At 41.6% G+C, this 20097-nt stretch overlaps 1 protein-coding gene across 2 annotated transcripts in view; it reads right to left on the bottom strand.

Moving 5' to 3' along the window:
* LOC115774711 (E3 SUMO-protein ligase PIAS1-like) overlaps positions 1-19516 on the bottom strand; it is a 60841-nt gene extending 41325 nt beyond the window's left edge. Inside the window, exons 1-2 of one of the 2 annotated variants that reach the window (XM_030722108.1) lie at positions 19492-19516; positions 3520-3590 (exon numbers count right to left, since the gene is read on the bottom strand). The gene's annotated coding sequence lies outside the window, so the exon portion shown is untranslated. The remainder of the gene's footprint in view (positions 1-3519; positions 3591-19491) is intronic. The other variant, XM_030722100.1, reaches the window with a different exon arrangement.
* Positions 19517-20097: the final 581 nt, after the last annotated feature.

Consider the following 20097-nt stretch of genomic DNA (forward strand, 5'->3'; position numbering starts at 1 on the left):
CATAAAGAAGCAGTGGCCTGATGAAAAAGCTAACCTGTGCTTTATTCATGACCCAGATCAAAGCCTCTGAAAAACAATGCACGGCTTTAAAGTGATATCAAAGAGATATTTTGACATTTAGTGTCACAACATTAACAACCAGTGTGACACATGTTGCTTGCCGCTCTCCTGACGACATGAAAGAGGAAAACATTTTTTCCCTTTATTACTCAAAATTGGACTAATTCTGTAAACACAACAATCAGCGCTGCGCAGCGCCGCAGTCAAACGGCGGCGTGAAACAAAGCTTGTTTGTGGGAGAATGTGTGCCATTGTTTTGTTTCAGTGAAACAACTTGACATGTAGGTGCAAAAGGAAGCTGCAACAAAGAAAGGACAGTAAAAGAGGGAGAGAGGATGCAACACAAAGAGACTGGCTAGTGGTGACAGGAGAGTTCTTACACACAAACACAAACGCGCGCGCGCGCGCGCACGCATGCACGCACACACGCACGCACGCACGCACACACACACACACACACCGATGGCAAGAGTGGAGATGTTTGATTTAGCAGTCGGTTGCATTTGGAGCAAAGCACGCTGCAAGTGAAGTGCAGTTTTAAACCAACCAAAAGAAAGAAGATCTTGGATGATTTTATTTGATTGCTGATCTTGAACTCATTTATAAATGGTTACATAATCAGGCTCCCCAGGTCCTCAGTGACCTCACGTTTCCACTTTGCACTTGGCAATACATGCAGCATCCAGTGGGAACTGCAAGGTGCCTATACTTAAATCCTTAAATGTGGAAAAACAGATTTTACGTATGTAGCCGGAAATCCCCTCTGAACCTTACGGGGTAATTACAATCCTTGTGGGCTGATTTAACCTGATGTGTAGTTATGTCGTAGGTTACCGCGTAGGGTAATTTCCGGGGATTTCCGGTTACGTACATACCGTGATGCAGAAGGATAATTCAGACCATAGGCTGTAGTCACACAGCCCTAGAGACCAATCGGCGACACCCTGGTACTCATCGTTCACTAGGGAAGAATGGGTTTTCCCCAACCGGTTGGTGAGCAGTTGTCAGGGGAAATTGGCTGCAAAGATGTACATGGTTTTCAATTTATTCAACTGCTTGGTGAGAAGCAGCAAGTGTTTGCAAAGAAGTCGGCAACTTTTGCACATGTGCTACTGAGTTTTAGCTATTTTAATTGTCTATCTATGGATCGGCACTGCAGATTAACTCAGGTTATGCACGCTGTGGTGTGTGATTTGCGCAACATCCTGTTCTTCATACAAATAAATAAAATAAACATCAAACAGAAGGGCCTCTAAAATGATCTATTCAACACATGACATTAAAACTTTATCCCATAATAACCCAAAATGATGACATTTCTTCAGGTGAGTTACCAAGAAACAGCATTAAGAATCACTTCAGAGCTCACTGACCATCACCGATACAACTCAAATAATGAGGCAGCTAAGATTAAACTTGCAGATTTTGGAGACATATTTTTTGGATAAGTCTAACTTCTGCCTACATCGATCTGATGGTTTATGTGCCGAAATCCAACCAAACCACACTGAGGAAAATCGAATTCAGGCTATTTTTCTTACAATGGTACAGTTGGACCATCAACTTTTATGAACTTAAAGAAATCAGCTAAAAGTAATTCAAGAGATAATAAAGCCTCTTTTATCAGGATAATGATGCAAAGCATAGCAGTGTTAATGCACATTCAAGTCTTAGAATGGCCTTCCCAGAGTACCACGTGGGCTGTGATGGAAATGTATCAGGTAGCTGCTGCTTAAGGTTGGATGAAAATAAAACTTAGCAGTTACAGACAACGTAAAGCTTCTGCAAGTGAAAACATTGTGAATGTGATCCTCAGTGAAGCCACCGCTGGGTTTCCAAACACCTCGTTGCCTTCGTTAGAGAACTACAGAACAATCAATGTAACAATCAGTGAAGGTGCCTCAAAAATGTTGATTTTCCACAAGAAGTCAACACTGACAAACATCCCACCAGTTTTAAGAACAGATGGAACCACATGAAAATGAATCCTCCTGTTTAACTCCGCTTGCAGAGAATAAACACAGAAACACGGAGCTTTAACAAGGAGACTCGTTTTTCAGGTGCAGAACTGAGACGTGCTGAGCAGCAGGTCTCACAGACCAGTATGAGACCTGTTCCCAAGACCTGAGAAAATACTGGTGGAAAGAAAAAAGAAACACCGGACAGAGACTTCAGTTAGATACACTTACACCTCCTTTCAACTCTTTTGTCACAGAACACAGAGAAGAAAGCATACATTTGGACTCACCAATAATCAACTAATCCCTATAAATTCTGTATATGAACATGCAGAATTTGTAGGCTGAGGACAAAATTTATATTTTCTGTCTGTGGTCTGCTTGCAGTCTGACTTAAATTGACCAATCACGTCTGAGCAGGCTTTAGCTGTGTGCAGGCCGACAGTCTGTGATGAGGGACGACACGTTTGCTGAAATGCAATGTAGAGACCATCATCTATAGTCTGCTTTTTTTTTTTAAAAAAAAAAGGTATCTGCATTCATAAGCAGCGACAAGCAAAAACAATCTAACAACAGAAACATCCAAGAAAAAAAAAGGGAAATGAGAATAAACTGCGAGCCTCTGTTTTTGGAAACAGTACAAGTGATCTCAGAGAAGAGGAGGGAGGTTTAATGAGCTGAGACTGAGCAGAATAACTGAGCTGATGTTGCCTGTGATGTACAGTTTTGTTTTTACTGACCAAAGGGGAGAAAGATGGCATTTAGCCATATCCTACTGTTTCATCATTTCAGCGTGGATGATGAGCTATACAAATTAGGCATCAATGAATGGATTTCAATAGGATTTGCTTATTGTGGACCCTTCACTTTGAGCTTGACTTAAATGATTAAAAACAAGAAAACACTGACATCATCTCTCCCAATATGTTTTCAGGATTTGGAGTAAAAAAAAAGAAAAAGAAAAAAGAAAAAGTATGACCTTTTCAATATAGAAGCAATGAAATTTAATTCCTGTTTTACTTTCTTAGCTGCCAAAATGTTAAAGTACGACTGAAATCCAGCAGGGATGAAATGCCCGACAATTATTTTTAATGATATCATATTTAAGTATTTATCTATCAGTATATTGTAGTAACTTCTATGTGATTTCATTAAGGCAACATGAAACAGATATATTTATTTCATTTTGATGAAACTGGTCCATTATGAGCCAATGAACTTGCTGGATTTAGTAGCAAGACTTAGAAAAGATCTGATGGATAGACTGATACTCTGCAGAAAGGATTTAACAGCCTCCTGCAGCACAGTCCCACATTTAATTTATATAATGTCTCCTGACAGCCAGCAATCACACATAAAAACACTTTACAAATAACATTACTGTCTTTGCCTGTGAGAGAAAATATGCATGACTTTTGCTAATTTAATTCCAGACTTTCTAATACCATCAGAGGCCTTTTTTGAGGACACTGCATTCAAAGCTTTTTCAGACTTTTCATACCTGCAGTCACCCAGCAGATTCCTGTCAGACTGGAAAGCGGTGTGCAGGGTAATAATTTGCTGTGTCCAGAGCTGCGGAGAATGATGGATAGAGGGAAGATGGGGGATGGGGAAGAGAGCGAAAGCAGCTGAGCCTCCAAACCGAATGAAATTCTCCACAGCTCTAGTAAAAACACAGCAGGGAGGGGGATGGAGGATGAGGGTGGATGGGAGGAGGGTGGCAATGCTGGAGGTACATGGACACATTAGCTGAACAGATCCACATTTACTGGTCACCATGCTGATACTGCACTGCTGAAACCCATCTAAGCTCTTCTGTTGGTGGCATGGAAACACGTTCAAATGGTTTGCTATAACTGATGCGACACCATCTAACATTTGAAAATTGAGTCACAGATTTAAGTACACAGCTTCTAGCTTTTTGTATAGATGATATTATTATCAGGGGCCAAGCAGTAAAGCCAGCTGAGTACCTACAATCTTTCTGCTCATTCTCATTTATTTTCATCTCTTGCTGCCTTTGGGGTCTATCCACCTAGACCGGTGGGGAAAAGTTTTAAAATTGGGCCCCTGATTGGAGACAGTCCCCTGATTCTTTTCACCACGTCTGTCCCTCAAGAACTCTAGGTGGTCAAAGTTGGAGTTGCAGTTATGCACATTACTTATGACCCACATGTCCAATTTTCTATGACAAGAAAGTGTTTAATTCATCAGAAACTGATCAAAGATAAAGTAAAAAAAAACAAAATGTAAATATTTGAACAAAATAATAATCCATGCAAAACTCACATTGCAAAAAGCCGCAAGCTGAGAATATTTAGATTTTTCTCTTTGTACTATTCATTCATTTAACTATTGCAACTGTTGTAGTTTTGTAATTGAAATTTGATCACTAATATGGACCATGTAGGTTGTACTTAACGTCCCTCAAGCTTTATGTCCATGCAGTTGTCCCTTCAGATATATTCAAGGTTACTTACTACTTTTTTTTTTTTTTAATCTTCATGCCTTTCAAGCCTTGGAAGAGCTCCAAATGTCAGTCATCTGACACCAAAAACCCACCGGGACTTTTACATCCAGGACACCTGAAATAACACCTCCTGTTTCTTAGCTCCACTGCAGTAACATTTTAAAAACAGAGCTCTAAACTGAAAACAGCATATTTCAATTCCTGTGTGATATGAGGGAGACAGAGAAGCAGACTAACAGTTCTACATCTGTGAGAGATTTATTAAAGTGAGCCTACGTACAGCATGCATGCTGCATGCTTCGCTCACATACAAGCCAAGTGACCCACACCTGTTAGTGCTGTTGAGCTGCAGTAAATGCAGTGGAGCCATTATGAAAGGAAACAGGCAGCACGGAGGCCTGTCTGATGAGGAGAGACAGGTTGGAACTGGCCAGCGGCCGAGCTGCTCTGAATGGGCTGTTTTATTTGTCAGGAGAGACGCCGGCCTCCAAAACTGTAGACTATGACCGGCAGCGGGTTCTGGTTTCTGAGAAAATCCTAACCGCTACAAGCTATCAGCTCCTCATATGTTTGAATTTGCTACTTTGGTGATAGTACTGACGTCCACTGTGTTTTGACGTCATCTTGATAAAAGCTTGCTTGCCTCTTGTCTTGCGCTTTTGTCTGTGCCTCTATTTTTCTAACCAAGGTGAGAGCTGAGGGAGAGGTGAATCTCCATTCAAATGGTACAATAAACCATACACTGCATGGCTTACAGCAATTCATTAACATCATCTGTTAGAGCTACTTTTTTCTTTTAAACAAAGTTTAATCTCCTGGGACCTGAACTCTTGTTTTGGGATGCATTTTTAATTTCTCCCAGCTACCTGGGATTATTTGGACCTGATAAGAATACAAACTAAGCATCACTTTTGAATCAAAAGTACTGCATGTCCTCATATGAGGATAATGGGGTTATTTTACAGGATGATACAATAAAATCAGCATTGTTTACCAAAGTATTGAGCACAGGGCACAGAAAGATATAAGAAAAGCCAAAATGTAATGCCTCCGTATGAGGATGCAGGAAGTTGGAAAGGCTTTTTGTTTTGATTTTCAGTACATATGCCATTCGTACTGGAAGGCTTGACATCATTTGTCTTACCCAGTGCATAACATTTGCTCTACGAGGGATTCTGTTTTCCCAAAACAATGCTATTATCTTTTTGGCATTTAAAAGACTGAAGTTCATTAATGTTTCTTCACTTTTAACTATAATAATGTTCCTCTGGCTACAAATCAAGCAGAAACAGCTTTGGGACCAGCTGAAGTCACCTCTTCCCATTATGTTTCAATCATTCAGCACTGCCAAACACAGTGAAACAGTGTTTTTAGCTCCTGTGCATTTAGTAAATATGTCCTTTTTTTTTTGTAAGTGTGTGTACCCATGCTCATGTTTATGGCTGTTATTAAGCATAAATTGCATCTGAGTGAATTCCACTATTTAAATGCACAACTAGACGTTTTAATATGTTTCAAATGTCCCCAATGTCATGAAAGTGTAACAATAAGCACGCATATGCAACACCAGAGCCCTCGAGCTGAGGCAACAAAATGTAATTCAGCCATCATAACTTCAAATTTTCACCTGCAGCTGTGGTTTTCCTCCTGTGATACGTCTTCACGTAATTGTCTTTGTTTTCTCAGCGTGCTTTTATCTTAATTTTAATCACACAATTCTAAAAGAGAAAGTAACAACAGGTGCAAACAGGAAATTAGAAAGTGAACACACACACACACACACACACACACACTTCAGTTATCAGGCAAAGTACTTAAGCTCAATTGAGCGCACACGCAAAGGGCAGCCACAAAGACGGAGGAAAAACACACCGTAGAACTGGCACACAAAGAGTTAGCATGTGATGGGAAATATCGCACAGGAATGCAAACACACACACACACACACACCGCATTGGGAGCTATGCACAACGTGCTGATGCAAACCTCAAATGCACTGTTCAGCCACATGACCGTCATATGACATGCACGCTCGTGAGTACGAGACCAAACCTACAGAGCAGCTAAAAAGCTCCAAGCAGCTCAAAACCAACATTTCCCAGGAGCCGATCAAAGACTCGGAGATTTGTGATGACGCTGATTAACTCCACTTATGCTTAAGAAAAGATTGGGTGCGAGATTGAAATAGCCTGCTACAAATTTAGCCTGCACAGGAGGACAAATTTAGGCTCGCTTTTTTTTTTTCCATTGCCTGAGGTGACACAGAACACCATAAATATTTTCCTCCCCTCATGACGACACTGAGACTCAAGTCTCCAGACCACACCTTGATACTGACTCAAACTTACAGCTTGCAGCAACGTCATAATCACTTTACACTCTGAAACCTTCAGAAAACACGTTTTACAGAAAAACTCTTTATTAGCAACACAAGACAAGCTGCTGTGTAAGAGTAATCTTAGATCTGCAAAATTACTATTTAAATCAGACATATCACATGCAAGCTTGTACTTGTATTCAACCCTCTGTGCTGTGTTGTATCAGTTTGATAAGTTTCAAAAATAAAGCTCTATTCATAGGTTTTCTCATGAGCATCATTTAGTTTTGTTTAGGCCTTTATCAGGACTCTCATTGGTCTGTGTTAGACACAGGTAAGTTGCCCGTGCATGCACTGAGTAAAATCAGTAAAGAGTAAACTGTAACGCCCACACGTGCCCTCTTTCTCTCTCCTCAGCGTGCATTTGGTTAAATAACGCTTAAATGTCAAAATGATTAAATTAAATTTCCACCTCCCAACAAAGGTGCCGTGTTCACCAAAGACCAGCAGCGTCGCACACAAATTCAACCCAGAGCCACAACCGAAGGTCAGCTGACAGCCACAGACCCATTCAGACTGGCTTAACCCTCTCTGTGCTGGGCTGACTGGGGGTAATAGTTTTTAGTTTACTTGTTTTGCATATAAATAAAAGACAAAGACAGATGACAATGTCACATTAAACATAGGAACAAACAGAAATAGTACAGTGAAGGGTATAAGGTGGGTGTTTGTGTAACCTTAGTTATGGCACATATTTATTTTTGGTCACATTTAATTTGTGTGGTTTAGAATATAAATTTGTGTTGCACATTAAGTTTTGAAATATTCATGATTTTACCTAATTGAGTTTATTATATAATTAATTATCATTTGCCTCATCTTATAATTTTATGTGTAACATTTAAGTTAGTTATTATTGAACCTTGTGACAAGTAATTTTAGTTCCTACCTTGTACAGTTTACGGTGGGACTGTTTTTGGTGCAACATTGGCTTTTCCGTGTGGTGTGCGTCGGAGTGACGACAGAGTAAAAAGTTGAGTTCACACTGACCTGCCGAGTTGGTGTTTATTATAGAAGATTATTTTTAAGATCAATTGTAACCCGCCATACACCCACCGCCCGAGAAGGAGAGAGCCCGGAGAACGCTACCTCGACCAGAAATCAGGGTTACATTTGTACCAATCATGGAGGGCAGTATGTGATTATCTTGTCACGTCTTTGTTCTAAGTACATGCTGAGCATGATAAGACGAATCAGCTCTGGATAACATAAAAATTGAAACCACATTTTTTTTTCAAATTGGGTCACTTTGTTCTTTTAAGTTGAAGTCCATTTCTCTAAATTTACATGATCTAGTAGCAAGTTGAGCTATTGATTAGTTGAGAATTTTGTTCTGTCTTCCTAGTTTTTCCTATTAAGATAAAAGTTTGGAGGTGTCTGGGCATGGTCAATCAGGAAAAATCATCTAAAGTAAAGCAGACGGGGACTGAGTGGGGGGGGGTTATAGTAAAAATCTAAGATCTGTACCAGTTCCCTTCAAAGGCAGTGCTTGTTAGGGATGAAACTGTTACCAGTTTTCACATTTATTTCAAATCTTAATTATCAGTGAATCTGAGTTTGGCTACTGTGCTGCAAAAAACTCACAGCTGCACCTGCCAAGTGTGAAGTAGATTGGATAAAGTCGAGAAAGGAAAGAATACTCAGACAAACATTCAGAGCCTTATTAGGTCCACAGTACAGTGGTTTACACATTTGCCTGACAAGAAAAGAATCCCCAGTTCAATCCCGGGGGGCGGGACACAAATCCCTTTGGGGTTGTGTCAGGAAGGGCATCTGGCATTTAAAATAAAAAAAAATAAAAAATCTGCCAAATCAAACACGTGGCTCAACCTGCTGTTTTGGCCCCATGTGAATAAGGGAGCAGCCAAAAGTATCTGCTTGTTCTTCACTAGTGAGGAGTGAGATGGGATCACTGCATTTAATCACCTGCAACACAGACTGCATACATGTGTGGCTTTCAAAATAAAACAGACTACCAGATTAAGCTGAAGCTGCTATTGATCAAACTGAATGGCAAAAAAGGAAAAAAAGCGTTGACTTTAAGCTTCACTCATTTGGATCTTGGTAAAATGATTTCTGTGTGTATCAGATGCTGTTTTATCTCAAGCCTTTATACTGAACCAGACCAGCGCCGAAGCTTTGAGCAGCCAAAATTGTTTCCCTTTGAGCTCCATGTTTGCTAGCAGAGCTAAAAAATCCGCTGCAATATACTTGGTTTTGAGGAGGTGAACAGTAATGCAGTTCTTTGGAGTCCCTGGAGACTGGGAGATGGTGAGGCTAATAATGTTGTGCCAAGCAGTTTCTGCAAAGGTTTCTGCAGGATGTGTGTGTTTGTGAGTGGGTGTGTGGAGGCTGTGTAGGTGGATTGGGGAGGGGGGGCTTGCACACTACCTGGCCATTATATAAAGCTCCTACTCTCGGCATGAGGGCTCTGTACTGAGTGCCAGCTCCCTCCCCATCCTCCACGCCTCTTTGTCCTCCCATCCCCCCACCTCTTAGCCTTCCAGCTTCTCTGACTCAGGCTTTAACTCTGAAATACCTCCGCCCTTTGTTTTCTCTCCCTCCTGCCTCTGTAGTATCAAAACCACTGTGTGCTATGTGGATCAAACAAAAGATGGTATTTCAGTTAAAAATATGGATGAGCCCCCCCCAACAAAGCAGGATCAGATCAAGTCACCCAGCTGGACTGACTTTAGAAATGGTTCTCTTTTTAATCATTAGCACATTAAATGCCGTGCCACCATACCTGAGACTACTGAGGTCTAGTCCCAGCTTGCCACAGGCAGATAGCAGATCTGAAACCAGTCCCCTTCTATGCTCAATGGCACGAGTTGTAATGGTCGAGGCCGTTTGTGATCTGCTGCCAAAACAGTGCAGGTACATGCTGCTGGTAGCAACCAAAGCACACAGTTAAACTGTAACTGTAGGTGGACGCAGACAGCTGGCACGAAAAACTGACGAAGAATCGGGATGGCAGTGTGATCCAAACAGCTGAGCGGGAGGGGAAACGCCTGTTGAATTATTGCTGGCTTCACGTCTGTGTTGAAGAAATAAGGAAGAAGCTGAAGCTTTAAGGCTGAGAACAAAGACACCAAAATCCCAATATGCTGCTCTGGTGAGAAAATGAAGCGCAGGGCACCAAAGAGTTGCTATGGCCCTCTAGAGTTCACTGTTTTAATCCAGTGGCGATGGCAGAAGTCGGCCGGCATCAAGATGAAGGGGAATAAGAAACGGTAGCAGGAGACACCAGGCTGTGCAGAAAACATGTTGCTGGTCAAGAGCACAGATGTGTTTTTCTTATTACAGTGGCTTCTCCAGCGCTGGGCTTCATCTCAGGACTGAAGCTGCTCTGCTGTGAGTCTAATCCTGGGATTCCTTCAGAGAAACCAGGCAGCATTAATGGGTGCATCAATCAGGTCTGCACCGAATGAAGCCTCCCAATTCAATTTCTACTCTGTCTTACATCTCAAAAGATACACTACACCTATCTATACACAGTTTAGCAACCTTGCCCATGATTTTGAATTATCTGTCAGTTCAAAATGGGAGAAAAAAAAAAACCCCATCAAATCTGAGCTTGCTTTAATCCCTAAATGTGTGCTCCTATTGTTCCAGTCTGTCATCTAATTTAATTTGCTTATTCACACTTGATAGCACGGCATGTCCCAAAAGCCCAATTCCTAAGTAACATGTTTTAGAAATGACGGCATTGGTGTCACGAGTAACAACCTGTATGACAAATGATGCTGCTGCAGAGTTCGCCTTACTGAAAACTGTAAAAGCCATTTCTGTAAATACTTTGCCTCTGAGGCAATACCGAGCCACACTTTCACCATGATTATACAGGACTGCAACGTGAGACAGCAGTCAAGTAGCACTGGACAGACATCAAGTGGCTCCGTAAGCTGTGCCTGTGTATGTGCTATTTTTCTTTTTGATTTTTTATTCTGCCTTTAAGTAACTGCATAACTACTGTTACCCGACCAGCGACATGTTATCTTACACGTAACTGCCACTATATCACTCATAGCGTTAAGTGTGAGGACGTTCACTCAAGTTTTCACTGTATCAGCTAGGGCTGCATGATTATGGCCAAAACATTTAACACGATTATTTGGATCAATATTAAGATTATCGATGATTATTTGTCACGATTATTCATCGATTTTAGTTTTGCACTGTCATGCAAACAAAACACTGCTTTCACATCTGTAGAAATCTTTGCATGAAAATATAATTGGTCCTTATTTGCCTTAATTCAGTGCATCTCTTAGAAGAAAAATTAAAAGTTAAAAGACTGTACCAAAACTCCCAGGCGCCTCTTGGGTGAGGTGTTCTGGGCATGTCCTACAGGGAGGAGGCCCCGGGGCAGACCCAGGACACGCTGGAGAGATTGTATCTCTCAGCTGGCCTGGGAACGCCAGGTGTTCTTGGTGTTCTCGTGGATAAGCTGGAGGAGGTGGTTGGGGAGAGGGAGGTCTGGGCTTCTCTGCTTAGGCTGCTGCCCCTGTGACCCAGCCCCGGATAAGCAGAACAAAATGGATGGATGGATGGATGTACCAAAACTTAACACAAAATTAAACCAACAGTTTACTGATTTCACCTTTGCATTGTGCTACATTCCTGTAAATTAATCTTTATAAATTAATCTTTGCAGAACAATGAGGTGTTTATTCACCTGGCCTAAATGCATCTCAGAGAAAAAAAATATCATCTTTCACTCCACTCCTCGTAGCTGCATGATGGATGTGACTAAAACTCAGAGCAAACTACTCGACACCTGTGAGATCTCTCTTGGTTGTCCCTGTATCATTTTGCATACAGCGCAGATTTATAAAAATAAAGCACAGGAGCATAGCTGTATTCTGTCCAGTAAGTTGTCCATTTTCCAGAAACCTTCGTTCTCACAATCTTTAGATTTGCATTAGGAACCATTGCACTGTTTTTCTTGGTCTTCATGCATTAATTATACTGCAGTTTGTCGTGTGTTTTCAGGTGACTAAATAAGTTAGTTGTGCTGCTCTGCAGCGCAGGCACACCTCTTTGCGTATGATTTCTTCTTAGTTAATAATCACTTGCCCTGAATCTGGGTTTCCAAACAACTAATGATGATCCGCTTCGAGGGACAAGCTCTTCGCCTTCTGCTGTGCGAGACATTTGAATTTTGTTGCATAAATCTGTCTTTTAACATAGTGTTACTCATCCAAGAAACTTCAAGCTGCACGGTGCAGGGAGCAGCTTTGATTGGCACATGCAGGCACCTAGTCAGGCGCTGATTTAGGGAGCGCTTGATTTTCTTTTGCTTTATGCTCTACTGGCGAATTTTCAGCATCGCTCAATCATGGACATTTAACTGTGGCAAGCCGAAGTCGTGACTGAGATTAAAATTTGATTAATTGTGCAGCCCGATCTTAAATATCATCGGCCAGCACAGAGCCTGCAACTCAGTAGTTTACTAAACTTTCTGCACCGTTTGCAGCACATGTGGGCAGACAGTGGTGTAGAGTCAAGCTTGCCGTATCGAGTTACAAACTGCTTTGTAAAATACATTGCCAGGTGGTTAAAGTCTGCCAAGCTAGGGCGGGCAGTTAGGAATAATCGATGGGCAACTCAGGTGAGATGAAAAAGTTCACAGTAGAGAGAGAAAAGTTAGTAAATGCATGAGGTAGCACGCGGCCTCTCAGTGCCCTGGAGCCAGTCAGAAAAGATGCCAGAAAGCACCGAACGCTTTTCACGACCAAAATAACAGCAAAACATATCAGCATCCGTCTATCGATACATTAAACGTGCTGGAGTAACCAAGGGAGAGAGAGCGAGAGCTGATGTAGATTTACAACTTCACTTCAACAGTGAAGGCTGTTTGTGTATTCTAGCAAGGGTTTCTGAGCAGGGGGAGCCCGAAGTCATGCTGAGAGGGGGAGAGAGAGGGCACCAGGTGCTGTCCAGGTTGGGTGTAGGTTCACCTGAAAGTGTGGAGCGTCTGGACAGTTGTTCTGCACTGGGGCAAATGTTGGGTCTGGGAATTTGCAGGAATAGTTTCAGTTACAGGATATACCCATAATCCCACACAGAAATTCAAGCCCTGATTCTAGAGGTAAGAGGTGACCCACTGGACCATCACAACATGTTCATTTACTCAGTCCTTCAAGCAAATCTCTTTTATTAAAAAAGGAAAAAGCCATTTTTATGCTTTTTAAGAATATTTGGTGTCTTTGGGTGCCATCCTTCAGGTTGAGGGTCACTCAAGAGGCTAAACCATGCAATAACTGCTATTATTAATCTTTATCCCTTCGAGCTGGAACGGTTCAGGACTCGGAGACATTTTCACCAGTTGGTTTCATTCTCCTAGTGATCACTTCACCAAATGCTGCAGGGTTGCAGGTGTCATCATATATCATTAAACGCACATAAACTTCTTCCCAAGAAAGGCGAACACCCGGGAACATGCAGAATTTCTTTCCAGGTGATGACGTAATGATATTAAATCTTCTCTTTCTGAACATTACTTATGCATATAGCATGAAAGCTGAGACATCTGGCCAATTCTAGACAAAATACACTTGCAAAAGAAAACCTTAGGTGACTCTTTATTTACTCTATCAAGAGCCACGTGAGCAGATTCGTATCTAGACAGACTCACCATAATATTATATACAATTAGGCATCAATTAAGTGGCAGTATCAGTAAATTAAAACACGGTTCCATACTTTGGATGGGTGCAGCAACTATACATATGAATTCCCGTGTGCTGTATCACCTGTTTGTGGAGAGACTCATGATTGATTGGGAGAATGACAGCTAAGCCTGATTAATATTATAAACAGCTGGAATTCCTGTTGTGTGTCTCTGGCAGTGAATGGATTTAATAGGAAGGCACCAAAGACTCAGCATCTGGAATATGTGAAATATGGTAGCACTAATGGCCAAAACAGCAAGTGTTAATTAGACAAAAGCTACTTGTTTAAGGTCCCAGTGTCCTTTGACCAAAGCTAATCTAGCGACAACTCTAAAACAGTACGCCTCCAGCCATGTGGACTGCTGGCACAGACGATAAAAACTTATGCCACACTGCAGCAAATCATTGGTGAATTATGAGTCACAAATTACAAAGTGTCAGTATAACAAACTCCGCACACAAGTTGCACAAAGCTGCGGCTGGAGAGATTTATTAACTCCAAGGCGAGGGTCTAACAAACACATATGACTCCTAAAGCTTGCAGCAGGATAAGAAGATATTCTAGCCGGAGACATTTTTTATTCGTCTATCCTCTTGATTCACACCAAAACCTCTCTGATATTCCAATATTCAAAAAAAATCCTAAAAACCACACCAGAAGGGTAGGCCAGTGAGATGTCTGCCTCTCTCTCTCTTCCAGTTGGAAACACACAATTGAGCTCCAAAACTGCTGCCTACCCATGTCCATCTCAAATGTGACATGTTTCCACGGCAACAGGACTATGTAACAGATCACCACAGGAGTAATGAAAAGCTCGGTCTCGGCAAAGCAGCACAAAAAAATAAAAAAATATTAAAAAAAAAAAAAAAATCGATCGCTGCAGACGGCTCGTGCTCCTGGGGGGAAAAATATCAGACAATAATGGAGCTTAAACGCAGGTTTGACTGGCCTGAACAATCGGAGCAGACATCGAAGCCTGAAGTGACGAAGCATGTTTGTTATCTGGGAGCGAAACTGGTAAACTTCACTGAATATTGATAAGAAGCAAAGGAGGGGGAAAAAAAAAACAAAAAAAAATAATCACCCCTAGACAGCAGTCTGTTCCTGCTGGTTCACTGCAAAACACCTCTGACATCTCTGTAAAAGATGAGACACGCAACATCTGGATCATGTTTCACATTGTGAGATTTACACCATCTGCTCTGCGCTGTCATGCATCTTTACCTATCTTATTTTTTTTTTTTTTTTAACATTTTTGGGGCTTTTGTGTCTGGGATGATGCGATAAAAAAAAGTTTCACACATGCTCATTCAGATCTGGCATAAAAACCTATCAGTACCTGCGCAGCCCAACCTTAAATACCCCAACATATGAGAGCAGTCATCATTCACATTTAGCTGCTTCCACGTTTACGTCTACTTCTCTTTAAACTAGAAATCAACTGCAGTGATAATGACAGTGACAATAAGAGAAATAGGCAGGTGTTGAAAGGATGTAAGGGAGCAGAGAAGAGTGCCTGTATCATTAGGGATTAACCTAGCCACAGGCTCTACAAATAGACTGTCTCCACCTATAAGCCGCCAGCGCACAGACAGTTATTTGTATTGCCAGGTTGCTGCTGCTGCAGCTCCCGAGAAGAGAGAAGACAGTTCAAAGAAGCCGAGGCGGATCGGGACTCCTGTGAAACAAAATGCGAGGCAACAGGACACGTTTGGGGGCCTGGCAACATCAGAAGCTTTCAGGAGCGTGGATTTTTTTGGAGACAGCTGCGTCGCAGATTCATGCAGCAGCTCGCTACACAAAGTATGGTAATATACAGCCCGAGGCCTCCTGAACATAACGCGCAGCAGTGCAAACCAATATACACTGATGTGCCAGAACAGTATGTCCACCTCTAATGCTGCTGGACCTTTGCCAAGGCTTGGACGAGACCTCTGAAGGTGCCTGTGATATCTGGCGCTGAGACGTCAGCTGCAGATCCTTTCAGGTCCAGCACAATCGTAGGGCCATAACGAGCTGGCCCCTGACAAAGTTACTCAGGTCTTTGCACCTGCCCTTTTCAACCCATACACAACACATGCACTGGAAGATGTTCCCCCTGTATGTGCAAGATAACTATATCAGGCACCTTATCTTTCAACTGTAATATTTTGGCTCACTGGTGTGTGGCAGAACTAAAACGACGGTTCAGTTTTAAGAAGAAAAAAAAGTATTTCTTCAGCAAACTGAATCTCAGAGGGTTTTAAACTGTTTGTGAGCAACCTGAAGAAGTCACCTTGACATTTAGGAACACTGTGATAGATATTTTTCATTATTTTCTGACATTCAAAACAATGAAGCACACACGTCCAAACTGTCACTGTTGTTACAGCTGAATCTACTACCTCATTAAGAGAAAAATAACCAACAACTCATTTGGAAATGAATGTAAAAACTTTGAATCTTTTTGTCCATTTTTTCCCCACTGAAAAAAAAAAAAGCCAATTATTTTCCTTTTTAAGTTTTTCATATGAGAATTTGATTCTTTTCCTTCTTTTGTGAACTGGCTCTCACGACGACTCAATTTGTCCTCATTCAAAGACGCTGTGACAGTTATTTATTAATAATGAATATTTGTCTCTTTGGCATAAAAAGGCAATAAATAGCAACAAACACTGTTCGAGCACTGGCTACCAGCCAGATTGTTATTTTAAACATCAGAAAGTTCACATTTGGTGCACGACTATGATGATGAAAATAATTTGCTGCGGCGGTATATTTTGCCTTATAACGTGCCTTCCCTTTTCATTAATACCGTTTGCTTCTTTCACGCGCTGTTGTTCTTATACGTTTGCACCAAGAGCTCTGAATCAGGACCAGCCAGTGCACAACATCTCAGCCAGTTGGTGCTACTGCAAGTGACAAAACCACAACGTGGTGCATAAGAACAGAAAAAACAGAGCCATTCGTTAAAATAACACTTTTTTTTTTTTCTTAAATCTCAGGCGTGAAACAGCTGGTAGAATTAAAATCATGTCCTGGAGCTCATCTGATCTGCTCACATCCCAGTGAATGCTTAACATATGAGCAGAAATCCCTCACTGAAACATACAATGCAAAAGTGATCAGCTGTGCCCCCCCCCCCCCCCAAAAAAATGGCACGATGTCGAGTTTGTCGACCGAAGCCTTAAAATGCTGGAAATCTTATATCCACAAATCTTCAGATCCACAAATCGAAACACAAATGTGAAGCAGATGTATGTCTGTTAGCAAAGAGCTGTTTTGTTCTTTGCGATTTTTCAATAAAAGATTTGAAACTTTGTCAAATCCGAATAGAAGCGCCGCCTAAACAGGGAAAAAAAAAAAAAAAAAGAAGATAAAATTAGTCAGAGGGAGCTTTTATTTTTAGCTGTGTTAAAATTATCATGGGTGCACTGTGAATCATCCCCAGCTGTGAGGTGACTCTATTTTTGCACCCATCTTGTAAGGTGTTTTTCAATGTCTATGTCACTTGTTTAAAGCAGGGCTAGGGTATGATTTCGGTTTAGTAACCTTTCGGCAAACTGTAATTCCTGAGAAGGAGCGAGACCTGCACCTCCTCTGGGCTTTGTTGGTCAATTGCAGGTCTATGGTGCATGCCCGCTCTGTGCAGCAGAGGGGGGGGGGGGAGCTGCAGGAACAGAGCTGCCTACTTTATTTTTTATTCTTTTCTAGATTTCTGCCTAATTGCGTACACTTTCGATGGGTGTTGACATCGATGCTTACAGCATTATTACAACTGTTAAAAAGTCATCATAGGTTTGAGGTGTGATATTAGTGCTTCACTTGTTTGGCAGACTTTGGATTATTGGTGAATTCTAACACTACAGAGTTGCTGCTGAACAAGAAGTTCCATCTTTTGGGAAAGTCTTTTGCCGCGAGCCATTTAATCAAAATATTTTATAAAGAATGCACTCAGAAATGTGTACACGAATGATTCAATCTTACCTTGCAATGTTCTGAAAAAAAAAACACGATTTAAGCCCCTCAAAGTGTTAAAAAAAAGAACCTGTTCTTTCTCACATACGAAGGTTTAACAAACACCTACTTATTTAACAGGTGAAATGCACCAAATCTTTTAGGTTTACCATGTATAACAACTCACCGGGGTTGGGAACATTTTTCACCCAGATATGCCCAAACATTTCAAACAGGTTCACTGCCTTGCTTGCTTGAATAGAGCTGTAACACATACTCATTCAGGACAAAAAGCAAGCATATAACTGATATGATACTGATCTGATACTATCCTCAGGAAATCAGAAAGCGTCTGGCCTCTGTAGTGCTAACACTTTCAAAGAGTCAAATCTGTAACTCACTTTCTCAGATCCTTTTATATGATGCCGCAAATCTATAAATACTTGGTGTGAACTATAGCCAACATTTCATCATTACGCTGAACAATAAGCAGCAATCAATACAAGAAATCCTCACCATTTTCGAAATATCAACAGGTGCAGCACTGTACAAATCTTCACAAACCTTTATTATTTTGTGTTTTTCTGTTGTCCTGTTACAAATATAATGCTAAATGCTCATCACACAGTGCTAGAGCTCAAAATTTTCTTAAAGTCCAATGCAAAAACTCTCAAAACCATATTTACGTGCTGACAGGTAATCAAAATGCAAACGTGAAAAAGAAAAACTGCTCATCAGTTCACTGACTGAATGCATCTCCATGCTTTAGCCACAATCGCTTTGCAGCTGATTTCTTACATTAGGATTCCTCACCCTTTCCCACGGGCTACTTAGAGATCTACAAAACTATTTGCTGATTTAAATGACAACGAAAATAATCAGCAGCTGCAGCCCTACTGCAAACACTCCACTTAAGAACATTATAAATTAGGAAAAACATGTCTCTAGAAAGAGCTGCACATAGAAAATAAAAGCATATATTCCTGAAATATGAACAGCAAAGCTATATACTAAGACCACATGAGACAGAGGGTGTAGCTCCAAACCTGTTCACCACAGTGAGTGTAGCTGAACTGCAGCTGGCACAAAGGAGCATGTATAGATCCACAGATCCCGGACAGGCAGTGGAAATACACGGGGGGGGGGGGGGGGGGTGTCTAAAAATAGCCGAAGACTCTGATCAATAACTGTTAGATATGTTCAAACTGGGCTCTGCAAAGCTTCCAAGGCAACGCAGCAACAAAGGTGCAGGTCTGATGACCGGTTTGGATCGCAGGAAGCCGCACAAGCTGCTGATATAACGGGTAACCAGGTGTCAGAGCACCGTTACAGGAAGCGGTGCGTTTTATTGTGCGTGTATCAACAGGTACAGAGAGTCGCAGGTATTACTGAGCAGGCAGGATAGTGTTACTCCGCCTGCAGCCTCACTCGGCCTGTGCCCGGACACCACGCACGACACTTTCTAATCATTAATAAACGCATATTAAGCCAAACACGAGTGTTTTTAAACGTGAACCCACAGGCGTGTCGCCGCTGTCATGTTCACGCACGCACATACGCGCGCGCGCGCACACACACACACACACAGACACACTGACAGTCTGCAGGCTGTCGGCGCGTCAAACCCTCAAACTGGCGACATTTTCCCCCGAAATCATGCGCTGAGGGGCGGCAGGGAGACCGCTGCCCGGCAGTGAGGAGGAGAACCGCCCTTACGGTTGAAGCGGAGCCAGAGGCTGGCTGCGGAGTGAATGCCGCCCTGCCAGCAGCTGGTGCGCTGGAGAAAACGGTCCGTTCAGCCAAACCAGCGCGTCTCAATATCAACATAAACATGCTGGTGCGAGCTTTGGCGCTCGCGGGCTCAATAAAGTTCCGCCTGTTTTTGGCCAATAAACACCAAATCTGACAGGATCTCAGCCCCCCGAGACTTAAACCACTGAAGAACTGTGTGACTCAACAATCGATCGCTTCGCAACCGAGTAAATTTATGATGATTTCAGGCTGCGCCTTACCTTCAGTTCCGCACTCTCCGCCATCTTGTATTTCTTTGCGCAGGCGTGGTGAGGTGTTGTCACGTGATTGGGACGCGCAGAGAGCCTGCAGGAACGCGCATAGTGGTGCGTTCAGGAACACAAACGAAGATAAGAAAAAACAGCAGTGAAATAGAGAAAAGTATATAGACTAGTTTAGAATACAATAGAATAAAAATAGAGTAGAATAGGACAGAATGTTAGTAAATTGTTAGGTGACAACTAATCAGCTTTTTTTCCCAAACCTTTCAATCACTAATAAAACTGCTGATAGTCATTTTTTTTTTGTTTGAAGTTAAAGATAAAAAAAGATTAAGATTAAGATTAAGATTAAGATAGTGTTTATTTGTCACATGCACAGTTATACACAGTACAATGCACAGTGAAATGTATTTTGTACCTGCAACCATATATACACACACATATAAATAAGAAGAATAAAAATAAAAAAAAGTAATTCACACTATACACTATACTCTATATACTATACACTATACACACTTTTATAAATTATAATATTTACATTGTGCAATAATGGTCCAGTTAGGGCTCAGAGTTGAGGGTAAAAACTCTTCTTCAACCTTTCAG

This window comes from Archocentrus centrarchus, chromosome 3, assembly GCF_007364275.1.
Source record: "Archocentrus centrarchus isolate MPI-CPG fArcCen1 chromosome 3, fArcCen1, whole genome shotgun sequence".
NCBI classification, from domain to species: domain Eukaryota; kingdom Metazoa; phylum Chordata; class Actinopteri; order Cichliformes; family Cichlidae; genus Archocentrus; species Archocentrus centrarchus.